Here is a 27,404-nt window from a genome sequence, read left to right as displayed (position 1 = left end):
TTGCTGTTGGAGCTTGCCAGGAGGAACAGGGCCTGTCTTCAGGCCACCATGGTAAACTCCAGTGTCCTGCCACACTAAAGAAAGCTCAGTTTTTGTTTCCTGCAGAGTCTGAGAGCCAAACTTGGGAGCAGGGGAAGAGCAGAGGATGGGCAGGGCCTGTGTCCAAAATGGAGAAGTGCAGCAACAAAGAGGGAGCAGCAGGATGAGGAGCAGCCCCACTCTGTAGTTTCTGGTCTTATTTCATGATTTAGAGATTTGCAGCTTAAAACTGCAGGTGTGGACTAGTTGACTGATATTGTGTTGCTGTGGGGAAGTGACAGAATCACTATCAGAGGATCAGGAATAACTTAAATACAACAGTTTATGAATAGTTTACATTTATTGTTGGATAGTGTGAATCATTCTTTAGAAATACTCCTTCCCTTGTAGAATCATAGAGTTGTTTAGATTGGAAAAAACCTCCGAGATCACCAAGTCCAGTCTTTCCCCCACCATGTTCACCACTAAACCATGTCTCCAGGTGCCACATTTTCATGGCTTTTAAATACATCCAGGAATGGTGACTCCATCACCCTGGACAGACTGTTCCAGTGCTTGACAACCCTTTTGGCAAAGAAATTTTTCTCAATATCCAATTTAAACCCCACCCCGGTGCAATTTGAGATAATTTCCTATTGTCCTTTCACTTGCTAACCTGGGAGAAGAGGCCTCCACTGTCCATAGAGGAACCTTTCCTGGCAGGTGTGAGCTTTTGGGATAATGTGTACAGCAGTTAAATCTTGGGCAGACACATTTCAGGCATCCCCTTTTTCCAAACCATGGTGAATTTTTCTATATTGTAGATTTGTAATACACATCAAACCAAAAGAGATCATCAGTGTGGCTTTTACCACAGGAAGTTAAGAATAAGTAATATCATAACTAATAAAATATTGGTCATTATATAGGAGTACTTTAAGAATTCTCAATTAATATACAAAAACACCAACTTGTAGAAGCTCTTGTTTTAAAGAAAAGGCTCACTAAAACTCACTTTGGACCAAAGCACATCAGCTGGTGTTTAGTTGGATGTCACAAACACAAGGAGGTCAAAACCTGTGAGTTAGACCTTCAGGAAGGATGAGACTGACTCAGAAATAGAATGACTGTATTGTGACTCAGCCAGTTTTTTGGGTTTGAATGTTTTCCAGGCTTGGAAACTTGTAAGGGTAGTTATTATTGGACCAAAGTCTACCACCAGGAACTCTCAGAAAACACCAATAGCCTCCAACAAATCTGTGAGAATTGGTGCCATTTATAGCTCTGAGTGACTTCTGCAGAAGCAGGGTCCTTCCAGGGGGGACACTTGGCTGACCAGGCTGGCAGGAGTGGCTGCATGGAAAATGGTCACAAAATTACTCTGTAATTCCCAGCTCTGGGAAGCCTAACTCTGTCCATCCAGAGGGACAGGAAAAGTGACTGAATGTGAGTGATTCTCTTTCACCTTGGATGGTGACCTCAGGGAGAAGAGGATTGTGCCACTTACACACAGAACTAAGTTCACCTTAATGTTTGGATAATAAAATTAGTAAACTCTGACAGATTAAAGCGAGAGGAATGGGGAGAGGTGATAACAATCTTCTCTCCTGCCTGGTTTATACAAGAAGCACTTCCTTCTGTGCTTCCCTGTTTTCTCAAGGCACTTTGTTTCAGTCTTCTTTGATCACTAGGAAATGAGGCAATTGCTTCCACTGCCTGCATTGCATTTCCACTTGGAATACAGAGCACCCAGCTAATGTTCAGAGGTTGATTAGCCCTGTAGCTTTAAGGGAGAATTTGAACTTGCTGAGTTACATTTCTTTTCCCTCTGCAGGTAATGACTGGAAAGAATGCAATGAAGGCCTTTATCTTCACGTGAGAATTAAAAGCTATTTCCAAATTTATCAACTATGTTCTTTGCTACAGCAAAGGTACTAAACTGGCGCCCAGTCATGCTGGCAGGATTTTTCCTGTGTTTTCTGAACACAACTTTGAAATGTTGGTTCATTTCAGGTGGGTTGTTCAACACTGAAGTGGGGATGATTTTCAGATGATTCAGTAGCATTTGAGGAAAATTAATGTCAATTTAGGTCACAGTCACACTGATGATTGTGGTTTGTAGCTTGTTCTCAGCCTCCAGGACTTAATGTCAAATTGAGGTGCTCTTGCACAGATATTTCTCTGCACAGATTTTTTTTTTTTCCTTTTCAGCAAACTTTTTTTTCAATACTGCTTTCGGTTCAAAGCGCTCCAGTTTTTTCTGTTCCTAAATGAGTTCATAAATGAGCAGAAAAATCTGAGAGGTTTGAATTGGTGTGTTTGCTCTAGTTTAAACATGAGATTAACCTTAAGCAAGACACGAATCTCAAGAATATCAGTGGGATTACTCCTGTGCCCACATTTAAGAAGGGCTCAGGAGTATCTGAACATTGAGGTTGAGATCTTTCATATTTCAGAAGAAACAAGAATTTCCTGGCTGAGCTACTGCAAATTCAAACTAGCAACCTGCCACATTTCCTTTTTAACAACTCCGAGAGTTTTAGATTTTTAATATGTTACATAGTTACTTTATTTTGCTGGTCCTGTTTTACTGATGGGAAGCCCAAGGCTGAGCTCCTAAAAAATGAAATTCCTCTTGCATTGCCTGTTGCTGTTCATTTGGGCTCTGTTATTTGTGGGTGTTTTGGTGGTAGAAGTATGGCATCACTGTGGGTCTACAGTGGCTTCCCTGTGCTGGATCAAGTCTCCTCTTTTTTTCTTTTTTTTCTTTTATAATGGGTGAGATGTGTTTAATTTATTGTAGGAAACTCTTAAAGATGCAAGATCCTTTTTAGAGGCTTCTACAATAGCCGTGAAACACTTATTTAATCCCATTGAATGGAGGGTAGATTTACTAGCTGGGCTAGACATGATTTTTGTTCAGGAGTCATCTTGGAGTACATCGAAGTTTAAAGATCTTTGCAGAAAACCCAAGGAGAAACAAAAGGAGTAAATTTTAAAAGGAACTTTGTCAAGGAGTTTTAGATGTTAAACAGATAGAAAAACCATGGTGGCTTGACTGAGATGAGTGTTGGGTTTGCAGAATCGTTACTGATCTGGTGAGACATGCTAATGAGGCACTTTAAATGCAAGTTTGATGGAAAAAGGGGCAATTTCATACCAAAGTGCAGCAAGGTTACCGAATCAAAGAAGGTACACTTCAGTTCTGCAAAAGGGGACAATGCTCCATTGTCAGATCCTTTTTCTTTTGACTTTAAACATGTTTTAACTACACTACTTACGAAATCGTACAATGTGGCTTGCACACTGATTGAGAATTTATGACCAGAAACAAACCTGTTAGGGGAAAAAAGGAAAACTGAGTGTGATCCATACTGTAGCTGCAGAAATAGTTTGAATGAACTTAACCTGAGCACGGTGGGGGGTGCACAATATGGTTTTCAAGCCCAGGGGCCTGGGACCTGAGTTCAAATAGAATTTCGTCTTTCAATAACAATTTAAAAAACAAGGGAGAATGCTTAGAGACATCTGTGGCCTCTCAACCTGTGTTAATATAGATGTCTCAGTTTTGTCTTGAAAGGCCCCCTTCAGAATTGTGCCTTGTCAACCCATCCACCGTGCCAAATTCCTCAAATTGCATCATGTCTGAAGCTCACAAACATCTTGTTTTACTTCCAGTCATTAAAGCTGTTTCGGTAAAAATAAAGACCAACAGCATCAGTATACTTGGTCTTGCTGCCATGAAAAATTGCCACACAAATCTTTCACTTCCATGAAGGAGAATCCAGGCTCCTTTAGGAGATTTATGGAGCAGCTTTTGTGCGTGATTGCTGCACACAAACACAATGAAATGGCCTAATTTTTGCCATGCGGTTTGTTAAAAGAATGGACAAAATTCAGTTGCAGCAAAGAGCAGACTTCCTTCTCCTCATCTGGTTCAGTAGAATGGCACTGGATAAACTATAAAACATGTTGCTCTGCCTTGGAGTAACAGAGCCCCAGCTCTAGCAGTTAAATTTCACTTATAAGCCATTTTTAATTTTTTGTTTTCAAAACTGGAACCTTCCTGTGGCAATATATTTACCATTTCACATCTTGTGAAAGGTTGCTCAGCTGGGTTCTGAATTTACCCTCCCATTTGTATGGGTTCCCACAGGCACTCCTAGTCAGAGTCAGAAACCACAGAACTAGCATAAAAGCAAAAAGGTCACTGAAAAGGAGAATCCCAACAGTTCCTTTCTCAGACCTCAAAATGGAATTTATATGAGGTTTCAAAAATTGCTTTAATTGTTTTCCACATTTCTCTGTTTTGTTTTTTTTTTTTTTTTGGGGGGGGGGGTGTTTGTTTTTGTAGGGGTTTTTTTGTTTGGTTTGGTTTGTTTTGTTTTTGGTTTTTTGGTTTGCTTTTTTGCTAAGCTTTTAGTTCATATCTTGGTCTAAAAAAGACTATCCCAACATGAAAGCTCTCTTTTTACACTTCAAAATGAAAAATACGTGGTACCTCCACGAGGAGTCTTATATTGCAAGGCCTTTCTGCAAGGCTTTGGTATAGCACCCATATTAAGCAGGAAGGTGTTATTTGACCATTGCATTGAAAAAGATCCACAATAAAGATTATTAGATTTTGTGTAAGCTGGCAAAAAGATCAACTATAGATCTACAAACTCCAACAATTTAAGTTGGATTTTGCATAGCCAATTTAAGTTGGATTTTCACATTTTGTTTATAGATGGGATTAGTAATATCTCCCCTAAATAGGAATTTCAAGATTGCATTTAGATGCATGCAGATTTTATTCAGTAATAATTTATCCCTGGCCAATTTTCCACTATTTCAAGACATCACAGGAGATAGATATGTAGACATATATATATGACTAAAATGAAAATTGTCTGGTTTTATAGATGTATTATTTTTACCATAGAAAATGCCAAAGTCTAGGTAATAATAATAATAAAAGTTGAAAACTAGGTGGCAGTAATACCCAACTGTACAACCCTCCTGTGAGCAATGATGGGATGACTCAGTTTTCTCAGGAATTCTGGGGGTGCTGCTGTCCCATACTGAATGGCTCAGCTATTAACAGACAGGAAAAATACAGGACCAAGTGTTCAAATGAGTTCATTTACTTAAAACCACAGAGTTAGTTACAGTCTAAAATGCAATAACAAGAAGAACTGAGGTGAATGTCATAGGAGAGATAATTAATGCAACCAAGCTTGTTTAAATATATATGTTAAAAGCAATTTCCTTTCTGCTTGCAGTGAGTGGCAGAGGAGGAGGAGCTGTGATTAATTCTGAAACTCTTGTTTCTCATGGTTGAGGCCAGAGGACAGCAAATATTCTAAAGTCCATGAGCAGATTGCTGTTCCTGTCAATGGGATGGGCATTCCACTCACGTCAGAATAAGCTAAAAGTAACATGACTGAAATCAGTGGGATCACTCTTTGGAAGGATCATTATTGGCTGTGGTTGCAGGACTTGGTGGTGAACATCATAATTTATCTTGGAGGTATGGGCTAAGGCTGCAGCCCTGGAAGAATTGGACAGCAGTGAGATTTATTGGCTGACTTCATTGTTTAAATGCAGCACGCTTGCCTTAGATTCACACAATTTAATTGCATGTGCAGAGAAGAATGTGATGCCCTTTTCTGGTGAGCTGTGCTGCCTGTGTGGCAGGGCTGTGCAGGAAGCTTGGGGGAGCCCTGTTCTTCTCTGCCTGACACCACTGGAAATACCTGATATTAGCTTTATTAATATAAACTGGGCTTTTTTGAAAAAACAGAGCTGTCTGAGCTACCATGCTGGCAGACGTTGTAGAGATTTGTTTTGTATTTGATTTCAATTTATGTAGCTCTGTCTCTGACAAAGATCTTCTGATGTCTGCTCCTTTTCCAAAGAAATGGTTTTGTACTTTGCATAATCTTGATGTCCTATGTTAAACTCAGGATAAATCAATGGCACTCCTGCCCCTAATATAATCCTGCTTCCTCTAGTTCTCAAAAGAGAAATATTAAATATATAATGACTCCTCCTTCTGTGCCACGTGTTGGGTCTAAGTAGGATATAGCAGTGATCTTAGTGGCAAGAAATCTCTTTTGCCAAACCAAGCAATAACAGGAGGGCAATTCATCTCAGCTGTAGGGTTACTGGCAGGTACCAGTCACTGACTGACTTGCTAACCCATAGGTAACTATTAATACTGATGTTTTTCCTTAAAACTAAGAGCTCATTTAACTTTCTAAACAACAAAACTAATGACTCATTGAACTTTCTAAACAACTCTTGTTTTCCCCAACCTGTGTTTTCATTCTTCCTGACCCAGTCTTCCTTTGCATAACAGTGAGGCCTATCAGCCCAGTTTTTCTAGTGCTTTTTGAAAGGTGTGATAAGATTATTTTATCTGCTTTTTTTTTTTTAATATATATTCAGGTTTTCATTAGGAAATAAATGCTGTGTCTTTTGTACCTGAGCCAAACTGACTCCAACCTCTCCCAAACCAGGAGATTCAGCAGGGATGGGGGGAATTTTGACCTACTCCTAAGGACATGGAGAATATGCTCTGGGGTAACTAGTAATTCTGGGGATTTTGTAAGTAAGCACAAGCTGTCTGGGGTACAGGCTCTCTTTAGTGATTATCCCCACCTTTTCAGGTATGAAGCCAGCTATACACACCTCCCCCCTGCAAGCTGGCAGCTTTCTCATAAGCACGAAAGCCATCCCTGTGAATTTTTCTCTATATGTAGTTTGTAGGGTTTGAATGTTCTTGATGATAGGCTTGTCCTTGCACTCCTACAGCAAAAACTTTTCCATGCTGCTGGAAACGTGGAATCAAAACTAAGGCACACATTTGTGGACTTTTGCCCCAGCAACTGTTGTTTTGATGAACAGAGCTAAGGGCCTGTTGGATATGATTCAATGTTTCAAACTCAAAAAAAAATTCTATAGCTCTCTATTGTCAAGAGTTCCTGTTGGTTCTAAGAATGCAACTTAAAACAAACAAACCAAGCCATGATAGATAGAGTTATCAGCAATTCAGAAGAGATCTCAGCAATTACTTTTGTAACATCAGAGATCTGCTGAGGGTAATTCACATTGCCTTAAGCACACTTTACATTCACATCATAAACTGTAGGACATCTCTGATGGCTTTCATGTCTCTGACTCTGCTTTTGCTTTTACCTGGGTATTAACCAGATGACGCTTCTGTCCCTTCATTTATTCCAACAGCCTCTCTAATGCCAAAGCTCCTGGTGAAGGAAACTTTGTCTAAGAAAGGAGAAAAAGGGTAAATGTAAAATTGGATGTGTTTACAGGATTGTGTTTCCTCCCATGTGATTGTACCTGCAGAAGGTGATGCTACATTTTCCTGCAGAATGTTGCATTACAAAAGGCAATCAAAGAGAATTCTTTATTCTTCCTGGAAAAGGCAGCCAGATCTTCCATATTTAAAGGTAACTAGAAGTAAATAATTAACATTAAAAATTTGGAAGTCAAAATACTGCTTGGATCTATATATGCTGAGGTACAAGAAGCCAAGTATGTAGGAAGGAAGATATTTTTCTGTGCACTGTTTTCCCAGTCACCCTGCATAAATCAGTAAAGAAAGGTGTCTCTGTTTCAGTTAGTTGCACATGTCTGAAGAAAATTAATATGCTTGCCTTAAAATGCAACATATATCTTCACTTTTTGAACCTTCCAATGAGTCCAGAAAAATAATTTCTATGTCTGGAACTCAAAGACAATTTTGCCTTTTATCTTGGTGGCATCAGGACCGAGCCTCAGCATTACATTTCCATGGCAGTCACTTATGCATTACATCAAAAAGAGAAATGGAAGTTTTCCAGCAAAAGAAATATTCGTTCCTAAACGAGTCTTTTTTTGGCCTTGGCTCTGTAAACATGTACAACCATTTTCTGTGTGTGCACCCAAATCTTCAGGATAATAAGCCAGTGAAAACTTTTTTTATTACATATGGCATAATGCTAAGGTAATAAACCAGTCAATGCTATGAACAGAATACACTAATTGTGATGAAAGCCTTAAATATTCCAGGCAGAATTCTATTTACAGAAATGTTCAAGGTTGAACAGCCTGTGGGACATGTTCTTTTTTTGTGGTCACTGAACAACTGCTGTCACTGACCTCTTTTTCTTTAGAAGGGCTAGACACAGGTACAGCAATTGTAGAGATCTGAAGTTATTCAGACCCAGATGAGTCCTCTGTAACCTATTTTCTTTTTTGCCTGGATTTGCCAGTAACCTGCCCAAAGTATCTTTACAGCATTTACAAGCTGTGCTGAGATCCACTGTTTTGTGCCCATCTCTTTCCCTTTACTAGCATTCTTTTGTAAACAAACTCTACAATCTGATCCTGAAAACCTTCCTCACTCCTCCTGGAATCTGGATTTTCAGGCTGGAGGATTACCTTTATAAAAACCCTACAGATAACATCAAGGAAGTCTTCCTTACTTAATCCATGTAGGAAATGAATTTTTTACCTTCCTTCTTTTTAAAAATTTATTTATTTATTTATTTACATTTATAACAGAACTAGATTTTATTTTCTTAGACAACGGTGTCATTTAGCTTGTAGACCAGTTATGAGTGTTTAGAAAGTGCTAAAGACAACCAAAATCTCTCCTCCTTTCTCCTTTCTCCTTCTTCCACTAGAAGGAAATTCCTTTCTCCCCCCCAGTCCAGTTACATTGAGACCACCAGTTCCCTGAATCTCCAGCCCTTTAGTGCTGCATGTTCTCATATGGCTCCTTGGAACCCATTCACTGAGTGTGTCACTCCCATATCAAACCAACCTACTGCTGTCAATATCCTTTTAGATATTGGGCAAAGAACTCTTTTGGAATGTGGTGGCTTTCCCCAGCAGTTCCTCTTCCATGTCTGCAGCCACACAACCCTGTCCTGTCCTGTCAGTGCAGCCTTCCCACCACCACAAACTCCCTCTAATTCCTGGGCACTGCTGCTCCTTTGGGGCCTGGAACAGCGGGTCCCTGCTGGAGCTAAGGTGGAAGCAAATGCATCTCCTGCCCACACAGCTCTCACCACTGTTCCCACAGGTGGAAAGGCAGCCCTGTATGGCTTTACCATCACCTCATTGCCTCGGAACGTGAGGTGGGTGGGGGTGAAAGTGGACACGGAGCAAAGTTCTTGCAGTGACTCCTTTCTGTACTGTGCTTCCCCTTTGGTGTCAACTTTCAAATGGAAAATATTTCACGTGTCACCGCAAGGGAAAGATAGTGCAGGGCTGCAGAACATTGCTCCTGAAAACTGTCATGAAATAATTGTGTGTAATTAGGTTATAAAAATGGGGTTTGTATAAACTGCCCTCTTCCAGCAAACACTTGGCTTCCTATAATTGTGTGCACTTTTGTTTGAACTTATCAAATATGTGATTGTTCTCCTTCTCCTTCAGGGAGATAAGCAATCCACCCTCCGGATATGCAGAATGATGTTGTTGTAATCATCCTTCAAAGGGAGATCCACAGTAAACAAATGTTGTTAGCCTGTTGCCTCTGCAGCTTCTTTCAGTGAGCAGTAGAACTTCCATAAAAAGGCCAGGATTGAGAGGGGAGGAGAAATTTAGCTTAAGAACTAGTAGGCAATTTTCCTTTCTTCAGTCTCAGAAAGATCACAATTTAGAGGTCTGTGTAAGAACACCTCAAAAATACTTACAGATAATCTTTTTTTCGAAGCAGAAAGTGCTTTGCCTCAGAATAGGTTGACACTCTGATGTTTGTCAGTGTTGCTATGAACCACCTAAACTGGGATAGAAAATTATGCCTTAAGGAAAAGCACTTAGACCAGATAATGCTGTATTATAGCAACAGGGTTTCAGTGCACGAGGTACATAAGCATTTTACTGCTGCAGTTACATCTGCCAGAATCACATGGCCTCACTGAATCTGATATACTGGCCAAACTTTGAATGGCAGACTACAGTTTATAGCTGTGTGCTTTAGAAGTTTTTGGGTTTTTGTGTTTTGTTTTTTTTTTTTCTGGGCTTTTTGAGGGCTTTTTTCCGCAAAGATAAAATTCCTAAATGTGATGGGATCATCACTATAGATCCAAATTTCCAGCCCAGCACTAGCCTGCAAATGTTCCCAGAGGTTCCCTTTGCTACAAGGAGTCCACCTCTCAGTGGCACAGCTGCCTCTCTCCACCCTAAACTTTCTGCAGTGGGGACTCCTAAAAAAGCCACCAAGTGTTAATGGAGGTGTGGTCACTTCCTGGGCACAGAAAGTGAAACAGGCCAAGGCTGAGGGTTTGATTCCTTCAGAGTGCTCCTAGCAAGGTCAAGGATGACATTCAGGCTCCTGATGCACCCATGTCCTCTCCTTTCCAACTACTGTGGAAAGAGTCATCTTACCCATAATTTCCCCCTCAGATTTATTTGAGCTCTTTCTTACAACAGTAGCTAAAAAAGTGTTGTATATTAAGTAGGGGAGAGGCAAACATTCAGTGCTGTTGTCAGCTCTTAATCTCAGAAAAGTTCTTCTCTTTGCTAATTGTTATTCATGGTGATGCATTCATGGATTGCCATTCTGGATGTGCTTAATCTTAGCATGTTAAAGCCACCATTTTGCAGACTGATTGTGTTGCACCTTAATTTTATTATTTATGCTCTACTCTTGGTTACAAATCTAACCTATGACCAAAACCTAATAATAAAGGTCTCCTACTAAATGACTGTCATTGCCCTCATACACAGATCAAACAAACCCATTCAAAAACCTAAATCCAAGCTGATTTTTCTTGCCTTGAAAACAAAGGCTCACTAATCAGAATTGTCTATTATCTCAGCATTTTTGCAGAATCTGCATGGTTTCCTGCCCCTCAACACAGTGCATCCTTTGTTTGATTTGCTTTCAGCTTTTCGATGTAGGTGATTTTCTTTGTTTCTGTCCTAAGAAAGGTAGTTTGATTTTTCACCACTTCTTTCCCAGAAAATGCTCATCTTTAAAAAGTTTTCCTTGAATGATAATCTGTAGCATATTAACTGTTAACTTGTTGGAAGTTTTGCAATTTTTGATCGATTTTTGGAGATCATCTGAACTCTGCAAATCTGTAAAAATCTATAAAAGTCTATAAAAATTCTGTTACTGTTTTCCTTCCCACTGGTACTTCTAGACAAAGAATGCCTTCAAGGAGCTCCATTTTCCACTGAAGTTTACTTGCATGAAGGAGCATATGTGCAAATATCCATCCTCACAGAAATTCCCTAGCACATCTTTAACTTCACCTTTAAAATTTTCCTGAGAATCCCTTTCTTTTCTTGTTCTCCCTTTCTTCAAATAGCTCATGTCCATATTTGCAAAATTAACTTGCATAAGTGTTTTGTTCAGCATGCTGGTCACAGCTTCCTTGTATCAAAATTCTTCAATTTTCTTCATTAGAGCAAGAGGATTTTTTTCACAGCTTGAATTTCACATACCTTTTATGGTTAGGTTTGCAGTGCCTTGTTTTCCTGAATACTGGCTGATACTGCCAAGAAAAAAAAAAAAAAACAAACCAAAAAAACCAAACACTAAACCTCATGAGTACAGGTTGAATAAAATCCAAAGTATGTGGGAATAACCAGCTGGAGTGAAAATCAAATTGGCCAGTCATTCCTAAGAAACAATCAGTAGAAAGAATACAAGTAAACTTTGCACAGGGATATGGTTCTGTTCCAGGAATTCAGCATGCAAATATTTCTATCGCTGTTTCATGCCAGTGCCCATTTTCTTCTGCTGTTCCCTAAGTGAGGGATGCCTGAGGAGCAATCCATGCTCAGAGAAGTTTTTGGATGTTTCCATGCATGTAAGAAAGGAGAAAATTACAGGTGTACATGTCTTACAAAAGCATGGCAAGGAATATTTGTCTGTGGAAGCTCAAAATTCCCAATCTGGTTGCAGTACCTGGCTAGACCTCCTGTAGCCCTATTATCACCTGTATCAGCTACACTCTGGGGTGTTCTGGGAGCTCTCCCATCTTCACAGTCAGTTAAGTGAAAAGATTAATTTTCCCTCTAGGAAATAGGGTTTAGTTCATATAAGTAACAAGGATGGACACAATGACCAGAAGGACTTCCTGTTTCTTTTACTGACCTGAACCACAAGGATTCTTTCATTATTTCTTTCTATTCATACAGGTACAATCCTCAGCCGTCCTGAGCTAAGAAAAATAACCTGTGGGGAAACAAAAAAATGCAAGTTAAAACTGTCTAAATTTTAGTTCATGAAAATGAGCTTCAGACCTGAAGTTGTGATTTATGTCAATTAAAAGTAACCCCTCAATATCAGAAGATATTTCACTTGGGCCACTTAAGGATTAAAACAGGGGTAAAAAACATGCTAATGGTCCATGCCATGACATGGAATTATGGCTCTTACTGTGGGAGAAATAAGCAAATAATAATAATTTAGGAAGTTTCTCTGTGTTCCATCTCTTACTTGAAATTAGAAGAAACAAAGATTCTAGGGCAATGATTTCTCTCCTTCCTTTCACAGAGGTAGCTTGGAACTGCCTCTTGCCACTCAACTTTATTACTCTCTTGGACTTTAAATTGGTTTCTTGTGAGTGAACCAAAGATTGCACTGACCTAAATGTCACTTGAATTAATGTATTCTTCTTCCAGTCTTTATTTTTTCTCTTGGAGCCACTTCGACCTTAAATTACCTTGTATTTCAAGGCTGGAAGACAAGGTCACAGTCATGCAAAGAATTAAAAGTATGGGATGCTCCCAGTTTGCTTTCAGTATTTTGAGAGAAATTAGTCTGAGCACAGTTATCCCAGAGTTTGTGGAATAAAGTAACTCCAATGCAACTAATTGCTGTTATTATTCCATGAACCCACTTGCTTGGTGATGGATCGTTCAGAAAAAGAGAAGGGGAGTGATGAGCCAAGAACAGCGAGTAAATCAGAGCTGGAAAACTCCTTGGCCACTCTCTTCTGACGATTTTCATCTAATTTTCCTGGTGAACATTCCTTTCCCTTTGCAGAGACCACAACCACCCCCAGCCCAACTGTGTGGCTGCACAGAACCCTTGGGCTGTCAGCTGCTCCTCAGTGATGCATTGCTCCAGCTCAGGACTGGGAGAACCATGGCTCTCCTGGCCTGGCTGGGAACTGCCAACAAGAAAAGCAAAACAGTGGTGTCCTCTATCCAGCAATGTTCCTCAGGGAGAATGAGCACCATTATTAAAGTTCGCTTTCTCTGAGAATAACCAAGCTGTTCCATTCTGCTGGTTACATAGTCATGGCAATTTGCCTGGAAAATGAAGGCTAGAGGTTCTATTCTAGCAGAAGCAGAGTGTTTCTAAGAAGTGGACTCTGATATTTTGTGGGATCCCTTTAATCCTGGTAGTTTTCTGTGTGCTCTCTGCTTTTTCAAAGTGTCTTGCTACTTCTTGCCTTGTTCTCTTGGCAGAGTGGTGTGGAGGGTTTTAAACATGGTGGAGAAATATTTGTCTGCCTATGAACTAGTTCTTTCTCAGTCGATCCTGGTTATGCCAGTGACTGGAAAATTAAGGAAAGTGGAAGCAGGAAAGGATGTATAACATGGGATGGCCATGGTGGGGGTTAAATTAATGTAATCAATTGCTGTGGTACAGAAGATCAGAGAGCTCTGAACAGACAATGAACAATACTCAGGTAAGTTAGAGAAAATAACAGCAGAAGGTAGGACCAGATTTCTCAAGAGTGGCCAACTCCATCAGAGCACCAAAAAAAATCTTGACGTTTGGGATTTTGGCAGTAGCAAATAAAATCCTCTTGCAGAAGGGTTTTCATGAACAGAAGCAGCAAGGCGCGAACTTCAGAAGGACAAAACAAAAAGGGGGAAAAATTGGTTCCATTTGGCCTCTTTTGGTTCCATTTAATTTCTTGTTGCTTTCTATTTCATAGTTGTCCAATATAATGTGCAAAAGATAAAATGATCTCTAAATCTCTATTTTCAATGCAGTCACCCTCCTTAAATTTAATCATATAATGTCATGGTTCCTGCTCATTAGACTTCCAAATAGCAGTGTGTGCAGCTTCAGGAATGTAGAAATGTATTGTAATATTAAAGCAGGAACTGTTATTCCACAATTCTCTCTATAGTTTATTTTTTTCCTCTATTGTCCTTCCATAGACCAGAGGATATATCCTTTTTTAAAAGAGATTTTTAACAGCTGCCAATAATTTCTTATGGCCATTATTAAAGTAGAACATTAAACGGAAAATTTGAATTGAAGAGATGCCCACTTTTATTTTAATATTTTACTTCTTAGGTACTGATGAAACCCAGGAAATTGTTTGAAAAATTACCAAAAATCAATTCAGTCATTTGCATGTGGCGATAGAAGATCATTTGCATAACTGTTTTGAATGGAAAATGCTGCAGTGCTGATAATTCTGGGGGCATTAGGAGAATTGGCTGGACCTATGCTGCTTTTTAATTTGCTGTGTGCCTGAGATCAGGGTCAGAAGGAAGTTGGAGGGAATTGCTCCCTTTAGAAGCTGGGTGGTTCCAACATCTACCAGCCTCAGCTCTAAAGGAAAGTCTCTTATGTAATGTGCTGCAAATCCTAAGCTTCATCTAAAAAAGCTGTGGCTCATCAAACTCATGAGCACAGCATGCAGGGAAATATGATGTTGCAATGCACATTACATCAGTGCTGCAGATACAGTACATTTGGTGGTGCTGCTGCTTCAAATTGCTGACTTGTGATTTTTATTTTTTTTTCTGGACCAACTGAGTCATCAAGTTCAGTGTGTTTAGAGTTGCTTTATTTCCACAGCAATTCTGCTTTCAAGTGGTTGCAGTGAAAATACATCACAACATTTCCTGCATTCCTTAGTGAAAGTCATTGTTTCTAATTTTAGTTTTTACTTTATGTACAGCTGCGACCCCTAGAAAAGGAGAAATCTTCTTTAGTCATGTCTGACAAGCACTTGAGCCTAAAAGTTAACAAACACCAGGACCACACTTGACTGCACTAAATGCAATCTACAGAAGCAATTGCAGGTCCTTTCCTGTCAGCTCTTCTTGTATGTGGGGTTTTGAAGGGAGTCAACCTCCTGCAACCCAGCAACACCTGGTCTGGCTTCATCTTCTTTCAAACTCTATCTTTGTTGTCAAATGTTGCTTAAATCCAGAGAGGAGGGCTTTCAGCCCACTCTGTAACACAAATCTGTTTGTAGCATGAAGGATGAGGAGGGATGAGGTCAGGGCATGGCCAAAGGAGCAGCAGGGTCAGGAGCTGATGGCAGAGTTCCCACCTGCACAGGGCCACTTGTGGGTTCCACCTGCTCCTGTGTCCTTGCCACATCTCCAGGCTTCTGGAGCCTAATCCAACCTTTCCTCTGGGGCAGCAGGAGCTGGGGAAATGTAAAAGGATTGTGTATAACATCAAAAGGGGTACAGCAGAAAAAACAGGCCTGGCTTCTGGAAGTCCTTGCTGGTGCAGGAACAGAGCGTGGCAGCTTCGTGGGAGGAAAAAGGATCACTCTGGACAAAAGATCACAGAAGGAAGTGGAGAAACAGCTCATTGTTTCAAGAGTAATGCAGTAGAGCAAACAAGTCTGCCAGTCTGCAGAGCTGAAACACCACTGATCACTGAAGCATTTTTAGGCAGTTTTGTTGGTCTTTTTGTAAAGCATGCATGCAAAGTAAATATGAAAATAAATGCTTGTTTTGCCAAAATGAGAAAGCACTAAAGTTTGGTAGACACCAATCAAGTATTTAAGAATATTCAGAAGTAATTGCAACCTCAGAAATCTCTAAGTTTAATAAGAGCAACACTAGATACCAACGTGAGGGGAAAAAGACTGTACATTCCCTTGGCAAAAGATGGGAACATATTTGTAAAGATGGTTTAAAAGCTTCTGGCATAGAGCAGAGCATGGGCTCAGAGCAAATATATTCCATACATCACTGGAGCCTAACTCACAGGCTGGCAAGTCTCCTGCAGACTGGGAGTTTTAAGTTTGTTTTTTTGCTTGGATATTACCTGTTTTCATACAGTTTTGAGAGTTTCCTGGTTCCTGTGATCTCAGCCTGTCTTCTCTCTTCCTTTGGGCTACAAGCACACCCCAATTTTAAGTGTCTTAAATGTTTTAGGACAAGCCACAGAGCTCTTCCTATTTAGTAAACAGGCTTAGAGGCTGAGAGCCTAGTGAGTGAAGGATATTCAGAGAGAAGAAACAGCCTTCAGATTTTATTTCTCTTTATGAACTGAGTCTGAATTCTCATCTATTTGAAATCTGCAATATTTAAGATGGAAAATGCTCAGCTTAACTATGGTGGCCATCACCAGAAAAAAACCTAGATAACACATGATGTGTTATATGTAATTAGTGGGAATTAATGGCCAGCTGCAGTAATTGATGTCTTTGCTTTTGTGGCGTTGATGTAGCATGTTCTGGCTGTTGTCTGCTATAGAGCAGTGGCCCGGGGGTGTGACAAAGAAACAGAGGGTGAGAGGTACCAGGGGATGAAAGGGTGGGGACGGTTGGTGCACCCAAAATGGTTTGTGCACCCAAAATGGTTTCCTGCCCCTGTTTGGGCCAAGCCACTTGTCCTTGCTGAAGTGAGAGAACAAAGCTCCCCAAGAAGGACAGCAGGGACTGTGGGGTGACCTGCCTTGCTCCAGTTCTCCCGGCTCCCAGGAGGTTCACGAAGGGACAACAGCGACGTTCACTCTTTCTCGTCCTTTACCACCTTCTGTGTTTTCCCTGCCAAGTATCAGCTAAGGTTTGGGTCGGGAAGATGTGGGCAAAGAGTTCTGGACAGAATTCCTTTGGTGGGAGCTAGATGGCGCCGTGCAATAAAGCTCAGCCCTTTACCTGAGTGCTCTGGGGCAAACCCACCACTGGGCAATCAGTGTGCTGTGGGAATATAAACCCAGACCGACAGGAATATCCATGTCCTGGTGTCCTCCCGAGCGCCCAGCCCCTGCTGGACATCAGCAAGGAGGCGAAGCTGGAATTGTGCTGCTGCTGATGGGGTCAGAATCCTTGGCTGGACACCGGGAGCTGCCATGGGCTCGCTCCAGTGGTGGGCTCTGAAAAGGCAGATGGCTGGGACAGCAGAAACCCTGCACTTGCATTAGTACATCCAGGTGGAGAGAAGCACAGCTGCTGGAGTTACCAATGAAAGTTGTCCTTTTTTTATTTTTTATCTTCTTTTTTTTTTTTTTTTTTTGAGATATTGTATATTGAATAAAGCAAAAGCAAGGAACCTACAAGCCCTACATAACTCCTCTTGCAACACTGATATGTATTTCCAATTTTTCAAGCTATTTCTCTGGTGGTGTTAAAGGATACTCCCCTGGAATCATCCAAACTTTCCACTGAAGTACTTTTAAAAGAAAAAAAAAAAAAAAAAAAAAAGAAAGCACACAATAGAATAAACTGGAAAGCACATCTCTGTGCACAAATGTCAGCACACTGCCGGGTATGGGATTTGTATTCAGACAAAGTTTTGCTCTTTCTTTTTGTGAGGGGAAAAAAAGAGTCTTACTTAAAAACAAATGGCTTATAAAACAATGCAAAGAGAGTGGGGAAGACCACTTTATTGTGAAAAACTGAAAATTCAAAGAGCAGCACCATGTGAGAACTCAAAAAGCAGTCAGCAATGGGAGCAGACATGGGACAATTTGGAGGATGATCAGTGGAGGCTGGAAAATGTTTAGTGGGGGTTCCCAGCTCAAGCAGATCCACTGACTTGTTCTGTGGCTCCTGTGAAGCAAACTGAGAGATAACCAGCTTCAAACTCTGCAGCCCCAGCCCCTCATCACTGTCACTGGCCCCAGCTGAAGGATGGATGAATAGCTGGCCTCGGAAATGGGTCATCCTTTGGCCTCTAGGAAGGTTGGAACACTGTGAGGCTGTCACCAGTCTCAGTAGGGCTCGGAGCTGTGTGGTGTGCCCAGACCAGAAGGGTTGTCTGCCTTCCTCTCTGGGGTATCATCTGTGACTAGAAGTGTCACTGGTGGCAGACCCAGGTCCCACCATCCCTGGGGAGAGGATACTCTGCCCTGGCCCCTTCCCACCCTCTGTCTCCTGCCCATTTCAAATGCTCAGCACCAGGCAAAGAGGGGCTCCCCTCCACCCTGTGCTGCCCTGACATGAATAACTGCTTTCAACCTTCTAAAACAAAACAAACAAAACCCTCCCCCAAAACAAACCAAAAATAAAACCCACAAAAAAACACCAAAAGACAAAAGAAGAAACCCACAGGGAAAAAAAAAAAAAAAAAAAAAAGTAAAACTTAGACAAAATACCTTGGGAAGACACTCCCAAGGTTTGTTCCAGAAAAGATTGGAGGTGCGTGCGTCTCCGAGTCTTCTCGTTGACCATGTGAGGGGACAGAGATTCACCAACATTCTTAAAGCTTTACTTCTTCTTCCTATTCTTTTCCTGACATTTGCTGTTTTATGCTCTCTGGCAGCCAGCAGAGCTCCACTGATGCTGACTTGCAGAGCCCACAGAGATACGAAGGAAATATTTTTCCTAGCAACAAGCGGCACACGAAAACACCGAGAGCCGCTTCCCCTGCTCGTATTTCCCTTTGGTTTTTTTGGTCATCTGGTGCTGAGATAAGAGCTGCATGGTGAAACCTGCAACTGGCTTGTGTTTTCTGAGGCACTCTGGAATGGAGGAATGCATGGAATTTGTCTGCAGAGCCATGGTGCTGAGTGGGAATGCTGCCCACCATGCCCAGCTGTGTCAATCCCTGGCTGCTCATCCCTGGCTGCTCCTGAGGGACCCTCAGGTGGCACTCCAGGACCCTCAGGTGTCTTTCCAGCCAGGAAAGAGGTGCATGGCATCACCCTAAGATGGCATCTACATCCAGGCTATGTGGGGCAGGTCCTTTGGGAGTGCTGAGGCTGCCTGAGGCACCTATTCCCAGAGAATCCTTCACAGGTGAGGCTCTTGGACATTGCTCTAATGAGAATGAAACCATTAATGAGAGATAATGGGAGCATGCCCAGCTGCCAGGGCAGTGAGGATCCCCCTCAAGCAAATGTGGTACTTGAGTTCCTGAGCAAGCAGGAGAAGCATGGGCACTATTCCCTTTCCTTTTATGTCTGTGGAAACCTAAGGAGGAAGCTAGGGATGGTGCTTCATCCCTAGGGAAGGATTTTCTATTTATTCTCTGCTGGTGAGGCAGGGATAAAGTGTTAACATTATTTTACCAAAAATGTAGTTTTCTGGGATTTAATTATTAGCCATGTGGGGGCAATGACTGGTCCTAGTGTCTGCTTGTGAGGAACTCCTCCATCTTCCCTGTCCTTGCTTAGCCATCCTGAAATAGCATCCACAGCTGGGAGTGCAGAGGGGCTTTGTCAACACCAGCAAATCACTGTTCCTGCCTCTGCAAGGTCAGGTGCTGAAGACAACATGTCCAAGACTACAACTGCCACCAGTGAGGAGCATGGAGAGTCAGGAAGCAGTTGGAAATTGCAAAAATTTGTGGGCCAAGTTGAAAGCATTCTCAAGGCAGAGCCAGCCTCTGAATTTAGGGCTAGCTTCACACCTACAGGGTGACTATTTTGTGAGTAACTTCAGCAGGGTTAGGATGGAGCCCAGGAGGTTCTTACTCATCACTTCATGGGTTACTGACAAGAACAACAGCTGCAGAACATGGTCCTGTGTCATCAGTGGGTTTCCTGAATTTGTCCTCCAGTATTTTAGAAGAGTTTACCCCCTGGAAAAGCTTAGTGGAGCAAACTGAAAAACTTTGTCTGCAGTGGAACACTTATTTCTGTCGTTGTTTAGAAATAGCTTGCATGAAGACAGGAGCAAGTTTGTGAAACTGTTTTGAAAGCAGCATGAATACACACTTCAGGCAGACATACATGTCCCAAGATAAGAAACTGTCCTGCAGGCTGAAACTGGAGATCAAAATCTTATATTTTGCCTGAATCTATATCTACATTACAGTATGATTCTTACATACTCTGCTTTGCACTTCCATGGTTCCTATGTGTGGACATGGAGCTGTTTTTTTGCAAACTGCAAATTCAGCCCAGTGATGATGATTTTACATGCTTTAAAAGAATACTGAATAGTGAAGGATAAAGTTTTAAAAATAACCCTTCAGGGTTTTTTTTTAACTGAACTTGAACTCTTAAGGGGTTTCAGATTTGCCAGTTGCTCATTACAATTTATCCGGGAATTGTATTGCAGCGAACATCCTAACATGTAGGGACCAGATAGAAGACCTAAAGGCTCTATTGTGTGAGGAAGGACAAATCTTCTGGTTTATCCTTCACTTTGGAGAGGAAAACAATGTGAGGAAATGGTGTGTTGATCAGAATGTTGCACACACCATGCTCTATAGAATGAGAAACACAGAACAGTTGCCTTTTACTCATTCAAATAATGTCCTGTGGGCAGGTTGGTAAGGTACATACCCTGCTCCATACAGTGCTTAATGGCTTTTTGTTATTTATGTTCTGAAAGATTATAAATCAGGGTAAATTCAAAAGCATCTATTTATTTTGGGACAGAAGTGGAAACATCCCCTCCTTGCAGCTAATAATAGGATCGGCGAATTGTTAAACAATTAAATTGAAAAATATTAATAATAAGTGCTTTATGCATGTTAAACAAAACCTCAGTAAGCTTTCTGTTTTATTGTTTAACTGTACGTGTGAGTCATGAGGAAAGTGTTAATGTCCAGGATCGGATATGAATCACGTATTTGTGAACAAACTTGCAAGGGCACCGAAAGCGCAAACACATTTATTCCTCGTTGTAAAGTCAGCTCTGCACTTGGAAACTGAAAGTGTAATCAAAGTGAGAGTTTATTTATTAACCAGTCGGTGCTGTGCATCTTATTTACACAGATTGATAATGTGGGGTGCGAAACAAGGGAAGAAGCTGGTGGTGCACGGGGCTCGTGTCCCTGGGGTACAAATCACAAAAGGAACCTGAGCAGCACCAGCCCCAGCCATTGAATGCTGAAAGTGTTCTGTGACTTTAAAAGGCAATCCCCTGTTCATGAAGGGAATCCAAATGGCACCTATTTGTGAGGAGAGGTGCCCCATTCCCTTAGAAGCTGACTCGCAGCATTTATTGTTTTGACTGCTTTAGCATCAAAAAGGGCGAGAGAATTCACTCCAAGGGGAACACACAAAACCACGGGAATAAATTGGGTGTTAATTATAAAACATATTGATTTGCATCACGGATAGAAAACTGCCATCACTGAACTACAAGCTCTTTGTGCTGGCTGGTTTTGGGCTTGCTGAGGGGACCAGGTTCTCTGTAGGAAGTAATCTCCCCTGGTAATTATTTCCAATCACTGGTAGTAAGTGTGTTTCCAGTTACCTCTTCTCTGGAAAGGAAGGCTGAGTTGCCTCTTCTGGAGGACATTTGGAGGCAACTGCCGGAACTCATGCCCAGAGTTTTAGGCTACAGAAGTTTTTTTAATTTTAGCTTTTAGGTTTAGGGGAAATATAGATCAGGCTCTGATGCTGCCTGACCTTGAAAAACATCACTTTTTCTTGTCTGTTTTCCCTGCTGTGAAATAGATCCTGAAAAGCATTTGGCTGAGTTGCCATAGGGATTGTCCACTGCCCATCCCGTTCTTTACTGAGCAAGCTGCTGCTGGATTTTAGCTGTGCTGGGAGTGCATGATTGATACCATTATGGCACATGGCATGGAGCTGCTTTGGAACATGACTGAATTGCTGTGGATTTGCAAAGGCATGTGCTCTCCTGCCTAGCTTATTGTTGGCTTTCTTGTAATTTTAAAATATACTTAAGTTTTAGCAATAAGTGAAGGTTTTGTACTTTTGTCTATCTAAGGTTAGTTTAACGCTGCCATTCTAATCTTACAAGACCATAAAAATCTGGCTATCAATGATAATGTTAAAAAGAAGTGAGAAGTAGAACAAATAACTTGGCAAGGCTTTGACTGAGCCTGTATTTGGATGGAGAATTCCTGGCCCTGTACTCCTAGCGCCAAACCTCACCTGCAGGTAAGAAATTACACATGTTTGCCAAACTTCCCTGCTGGAGAGTCTGAGCAACTGGTTTTGCCACACATGGAAACATGGCTTGTGCTCTCAGGTGGCAGGATGCTTGGAGTCACAGCTTGGCACACTCCTGGCCTTTCTGGGAGGTTACTGCAGCCATCTCCAGGTCTTTCCCCATGGCATGGCTTTGAAACGGTGTGGGTGCAAATATGTGTGTGGGCTAACTTTAAAGAAAGTAACCATTAGTGTTTTAGTCAAAGGAGATCTAATTAAAGTGAGCTTTGGTGATCTGCAGTGTAAAATCTACAGAGATTTTACAAGTAAACTTCATTTCCCAGCAACTTCCTGGTCTATCCAGATCCTCAAATAAAATTTTTTCTTTTTCACGTGTTAATATTCCCATGTTTAAAGCTAGGCACAAGGTTTGCCATAACAAAACCAAATATATAAATAATTAGAAATAGCTCACTTTGCTGTTTTGGTCAGTATTCAAGTTCTGATTAAGTAGATGTGGTTTTTTTTTTTTCATGTTGTCAGACCTAAAAATCACTGAGACCTTTTGGTGTTGCAGAAACATGAATTGACAATGATTAGGGATGCTTCTTCCTTCAGCCAGTGTTTTCCTTCTGTCTCAAAGTGGGATGGTCCACCTGCTGTGTTTAAGTAGAAGTAGGAAATGTCTCCCTTTAAAATATAACCCTTTTCACATCATCAAATTTGGCTTATTTTTAAATTTTGTTACACTGTGTACGTCTCATCTGCTTTGAGCAAATTCAGTGGGAGCACAAATACAACTGTGCAAAGCAATGGTGTGTCAATGCTTTATGGAAAAGTCCTTTATGGTTGCTGAAATAAAAATATTGGAATGCACTAGAATTTAACCATCTTATTGCAGCCACGTGGATTGATCTGTCTGGCTGTTCTGACCACATTTAAGTTGTTGCTTGGTGTCAAATGGTGTCTCTGGATTGCATCCTTTGGGGATGTATTTATGTCTCCAGCTAGGATCACACAGGGACATGCTCAAAGAGCACTTGCACTGCAGCCTAGTGGGAGCTGATACCTCTTTCTCTCTCACTTTTGTATTTGTCACTGTCTGGAGTGAGAATAAAAATAAAGGAACCTCCCTGCAGTGCAAAGCAGCTTGACTTACTCTTGTCCTTTTGCCTATCCTTGTTGTTGAAGCATTCCCAAAAAAAGGGATGAGGCTGATGCCTGTTGGTGTTGTAGTTTTGATGGAGTTTAAAGATATCTTACAACCTTTCCTGTTACCTCTGTGTGCAGTCCATATCTGTAATTTTGGGTGCAGCCTGATGATTTTCCTTATTTGTAGCTTCAGCAGTGGGTCAGATTTGTTGAATTTCTTTTCTCATTAGAAGATAAAGTGCATCTCCATCCCTTGTCTACAAGAAGTCTCCCTGGCTTCTGCCTGCCCTCAGCAGGGTTAGCTCACAGAGCCTTCTCAAGGTTGAAAATTTGGGCTTTGCTGCCATGCCTTGTCTGTGGGTTAAAAAATGACTGTACTGAGCTGATTACCAGGGAACATTCAGTTTCCTTATTGCTGATGAGAGGGCTGCAATATGTGTCCAAATCCCATTAGTGGAAATCCACTCACTGCAGAACTATGCAACATTTTTCAGAACTCATGTAGTATAATTGTACAAATATGAGGTATGAAAGAGAATAAACCTTATTTTATGAGCTGTTTCTGTGCTATTGCAGTGTTGGTTTTGGGGTTTTTTTTTATTTTAAAGGCCACAATCTGTGCTGGTACAGGGTCAAAAATTGTTCTTTAACATTTCATAGTTTGGAGGTGCAAGAAGTGTCTCTGTAAGATGGTAGGTACACATCTCACAGACGCCAGACCCTCACAACCAATATTCTGCAGAAACCCAGAGCAGCTGCCAAGCTCTCAGTGCTGGGACTGTGAGTGGAGGTGAACTAAAAATGGTCCCATCTGAGCTGCACTTTTAAGATGCTTGTGTTTAGTGGTGCTTGGCTGCTTGTAGGAATTGTGGAGCACCTGACTTTATCAGACCCTCTGCTGCTGAGAGAACAGAGTATGACCTGAGGGTTTTCTTTCCCTCCTCTACCTATTGGAAGATCCCACGTGAAAAATTCCCAAGTCCCAAAGGAGTGTTGGACATTTGTTCTTCTCTCTGGTTACCCAGGAAGAGGAGGAAGGGTTGTCATGTCTAGAATGCTCTTAAAGGTGCTTCAGCCAGTTTATAAACATCTTCACCTCTATATCTAGATTAGAAGTGTGTGGGGTATTATCCCAAAATACAAACATTACTGTTAAATGCAATTATTGGGGGATATTAAATATCCAATTAATTGAATATTAAATATAATATTTAATGCTAAAGTAAAAAAAAAAACAAACACCCCAAACTAGCTGAACTACCTTAGTGTGACTTTAAAAAAATAGAGGACAGAATTAGATATAAAATAGCAGCAATGGAAAGATACTTAGCTGAGTTTAAACTTTTGTAGACTGCTCTCAATATATAATGAGGAAAAACTGCAAATCAGAAGCATTCATGGCTGGGTTAAGTTAAAAGCTGTACAAAGTGTGCTGATTACAAAGTCCATTTACCTGCATAAGTATTGGCACTGACTTTTAGGTATGAAAATAAGTATATTTTATTCTGATAGTAACATTTTATGGCTCACGTTCATTTGCTCACTAATATTCATCCTATAAATAAGAATATCATAACTACTCATGTATAGCTAAATTATTGCTGTGTTCTACTATGGCAGCTTCAGGAGCTGGGTTTTGTGTGCCAAGGGTTTTTTCAGAAAGTGATTCATTCTGCAGGAAGAGATGTGCAGTAAGAGGAAACAATGCATCCAGCAAAAGTTACTGCTCTCCCTAACAAAACAAAACAAACAAACAAACAAAAAAATAAAGTGAGGACAAACACACACCAGAAGAGAGATTCTGTACAGCTCCTTTGTTCCATGTGGGATCTTCCCCAATAATAGGAGTGCTCCAGTTAACCTCTAAGCAGTGACAATATTGAGAAATATGATTAGGATAACAAGTGGATTTTTTTTTTTTTAATTTCCCTCCCCTCCGTTTTCCTAACAACAACAACAAAAAAATCCCGAGTAGGCATTCAACCCAAATATTTTAGACACTGGAATTAGCACACTTGGGTTTACATTCCCATGATTCCCTGTGGTTGATACCTTTCACTGGACTATTGATAATCACTGGTTTTTGTTTGCTTCTTCCATTTTAGGAGCTCTGTGGGTTGAGTGGCTGTTTGTACAGTATTATTAACAAATATGCCACTAGTATGCCACTGTGAACAATTATTTCCTGTTTATTATCAGTCCTTTACAGCCTGCTTGTCACTTTTTGGGCAGGTAACTGCACTGTGCTGAGCTGCCAGGAAAGGAACTGATACTAAGAAAAAGCTCAGAGAGACTTCATAGCTTAGAATAGTTTATAGGGGCAGGTGTAAGAGATAAAGGAATAGTGTCATAATTATTGGTTTGGAAGATTCTAGTGAGGGCCATAAAATCCAAGCCAGGGCATTGGAACAGATAGTAAGTGGTGTTATTTTTGGAGATTTTTTGATTTGTTGTTTTTCTTTAAGCTTGCTGCCCCTGACATTGTAATGCTTTGAAGTACACTTGTCTGCTTTCTGCTTTTGTTGCCTTCAGATTAGCCCAGCCATAACATTCTTCCTTTAAAAGCTAGAAACACAAGCAAACTGCTGATTACTCAGAGTAGGAAGTTAAAACAACCAAACAAACCCACAAAAATATTGTGAGATCAAGTTAGAATGTATTTTGAGCCAATCTCTTCTTAAACAATGAAACTGGTTAAGGTTTATGATAAATTAAGGGATTCAGAACCATTACAGGGTAGGAAACTGAATTCCAAACTGGAGGACTGGAAGTGTCTGACAGCTGTTTTTATTAGAGCTGTGGAAATCTGGTCTGCCCAGAAAAAAACCTCAGGTAGCCAAGTTTAGGACAGTCTTTCTGCCTTTGACTGAAACTGGGGCTTGCATGAAGGCCTTACAGTGAGGCATTTGATGCCTGAATGGGCATTCCATTTGTGTGTCCCAAAATTGGAAGAGATTCCTAACAAATACCCTGGCTTTGGCTCATTTATGTTGGAAAGGGCCCCTTAGGAGGTTTGTTGCCTTTGAGTCCTGCCTGGTTGCACTGGGAAATATTTACAAGCCACACTTCCTCACACTTGGAAGTACAAAGGCAAGGCTTCTACTCTGCAAATAGTTTGTGTCCAGTCCTTCATCCCCCAGGCTGTGTGGGTGTTATTTGTCATGCCTCTAGAAGCTCTTGGGCACCTGGGTACCTGTTTATCTGAAAGGCATGGAGCAGATGCCTCTGTTTTTTGTACCTGTTCCATTCAGGTTATTTCCTCATTGCACCATGACTGTGCTGGCTCAGACCTACCATTGTGTTAAACAGAACATGTAATAGTCCACTTAAAACATAACACATTTATCACTTGCCTCAGATCAAAGGTGTGTGGCTTCAAAGGCTCTGATGAAACTGTGGTGATGTAGAACACTGGCTTTATCTCTATGTGTTACACTCTGATGGTTGGGTGGTTTCATTTGGATTTTTTTTAAAAAAACACATTGAGTTCAATACTGCAAGACTCTTCTGAGATGTTTCCCATCCTTGCTGTCAATCAAAGTGCCTAAATAAATCCAGGGTTTACCATAAGATTATTTCCTTTTTCCTACCTAGAGAAAGTGTTTAAGCTGCTCTGCTTAGCTGTGTCATAGTATTCCTGTTCTTCCTTGCTGTCCCTGTGTTCCTTTTTTGCTGTCCAATTCCCACAGCTTCCTTTCTCTGGCATTGCCAGTGCTGTTACTACACTCACTAGTTGTAAACCCTTTTTGAAGGTGCCACAGATGAGAAATGTTTGTGTTTCTGGCTCACTTTTGAAAGTCAAACCGTACTTAAGAGCTTGTAAACCATTTAGGTCAAAACAAGATTGTGTGCAGGACCTCAAGGAGTACTTAGGACATTACCTGGAACTGTTTTCCTTGAAACATCTGGACTAAACCTGGTTTAATGGTTTGCAAGGCTTCAGGCAGGGATTGTTAGAGATGCTTAGGAATGGTTATGGGACAGTAGAAGTGTTTCCAGAAAATAAGGTACCCAAGATTTCAGCTCTACAGTCTAATAATAATAATTGATAATAAGCTCAGTATTGGGTGCTTTTAGGGTCAGTAGTTTGAAAATAATGGAGAGGATAAAGCAAAAATGGAAATGCTCATTTCTGTAAATCAAATGTCATTTTGATTTCATGCTCTTCTGTTTTTTGTCAGTGTTGGTGAAACTCTCCTGAATAAAAAGAGGCAAGTTCTCCAGTTCCTTTTTCCTTGTGACTAGCCAGGCCCATATGCTTCACGTGTCT

At 40.9% G+C, this 27,404-nt stretch overlaps 1 long non-coding RNA gene across 1 annotated transcript in view; it reads right to left on the bottom strand.

The window, feature by feature from the left end:
* Positions 1 to 12,109: 12,109 nt before the first annotated feature.
* LOC139585507 (uncharacterized) overlaps positions 12,110 to 27,404 on the bottom strand; it is a 73,077-nt gene continuing 57,782 nt past the window's right edge. Inside the window, exon 3 of the long non-coding RNA XR_011677101.1 lies at positions 12,110 to 12,202. This is a non-coding gene — a long non-coding RNA (uncharacterized lncRNA). The remainder of the gene's footprint in view (positions 12,203 to 27,404) is intronic.

Source organism: Agelaius tricolor, unplaced genomic scaffold (assembly GCF_023055355.1).
Source record: "Agelaius tricolor isolate 1412-34295 unplaced genomic scaffold, bAgeTri1.0.p SCAF_82, whole genome shotgun sequence".
Classification (NCBI taxonomy): Eukaryota; Metazoa; Chordata; class Aves; order Passeriformes; family Icteridae; genus Agelaius; species Agelaius tricolor.
This window is presented reverse-complemented; position numbering and strand designations above follow the sequence as displayed.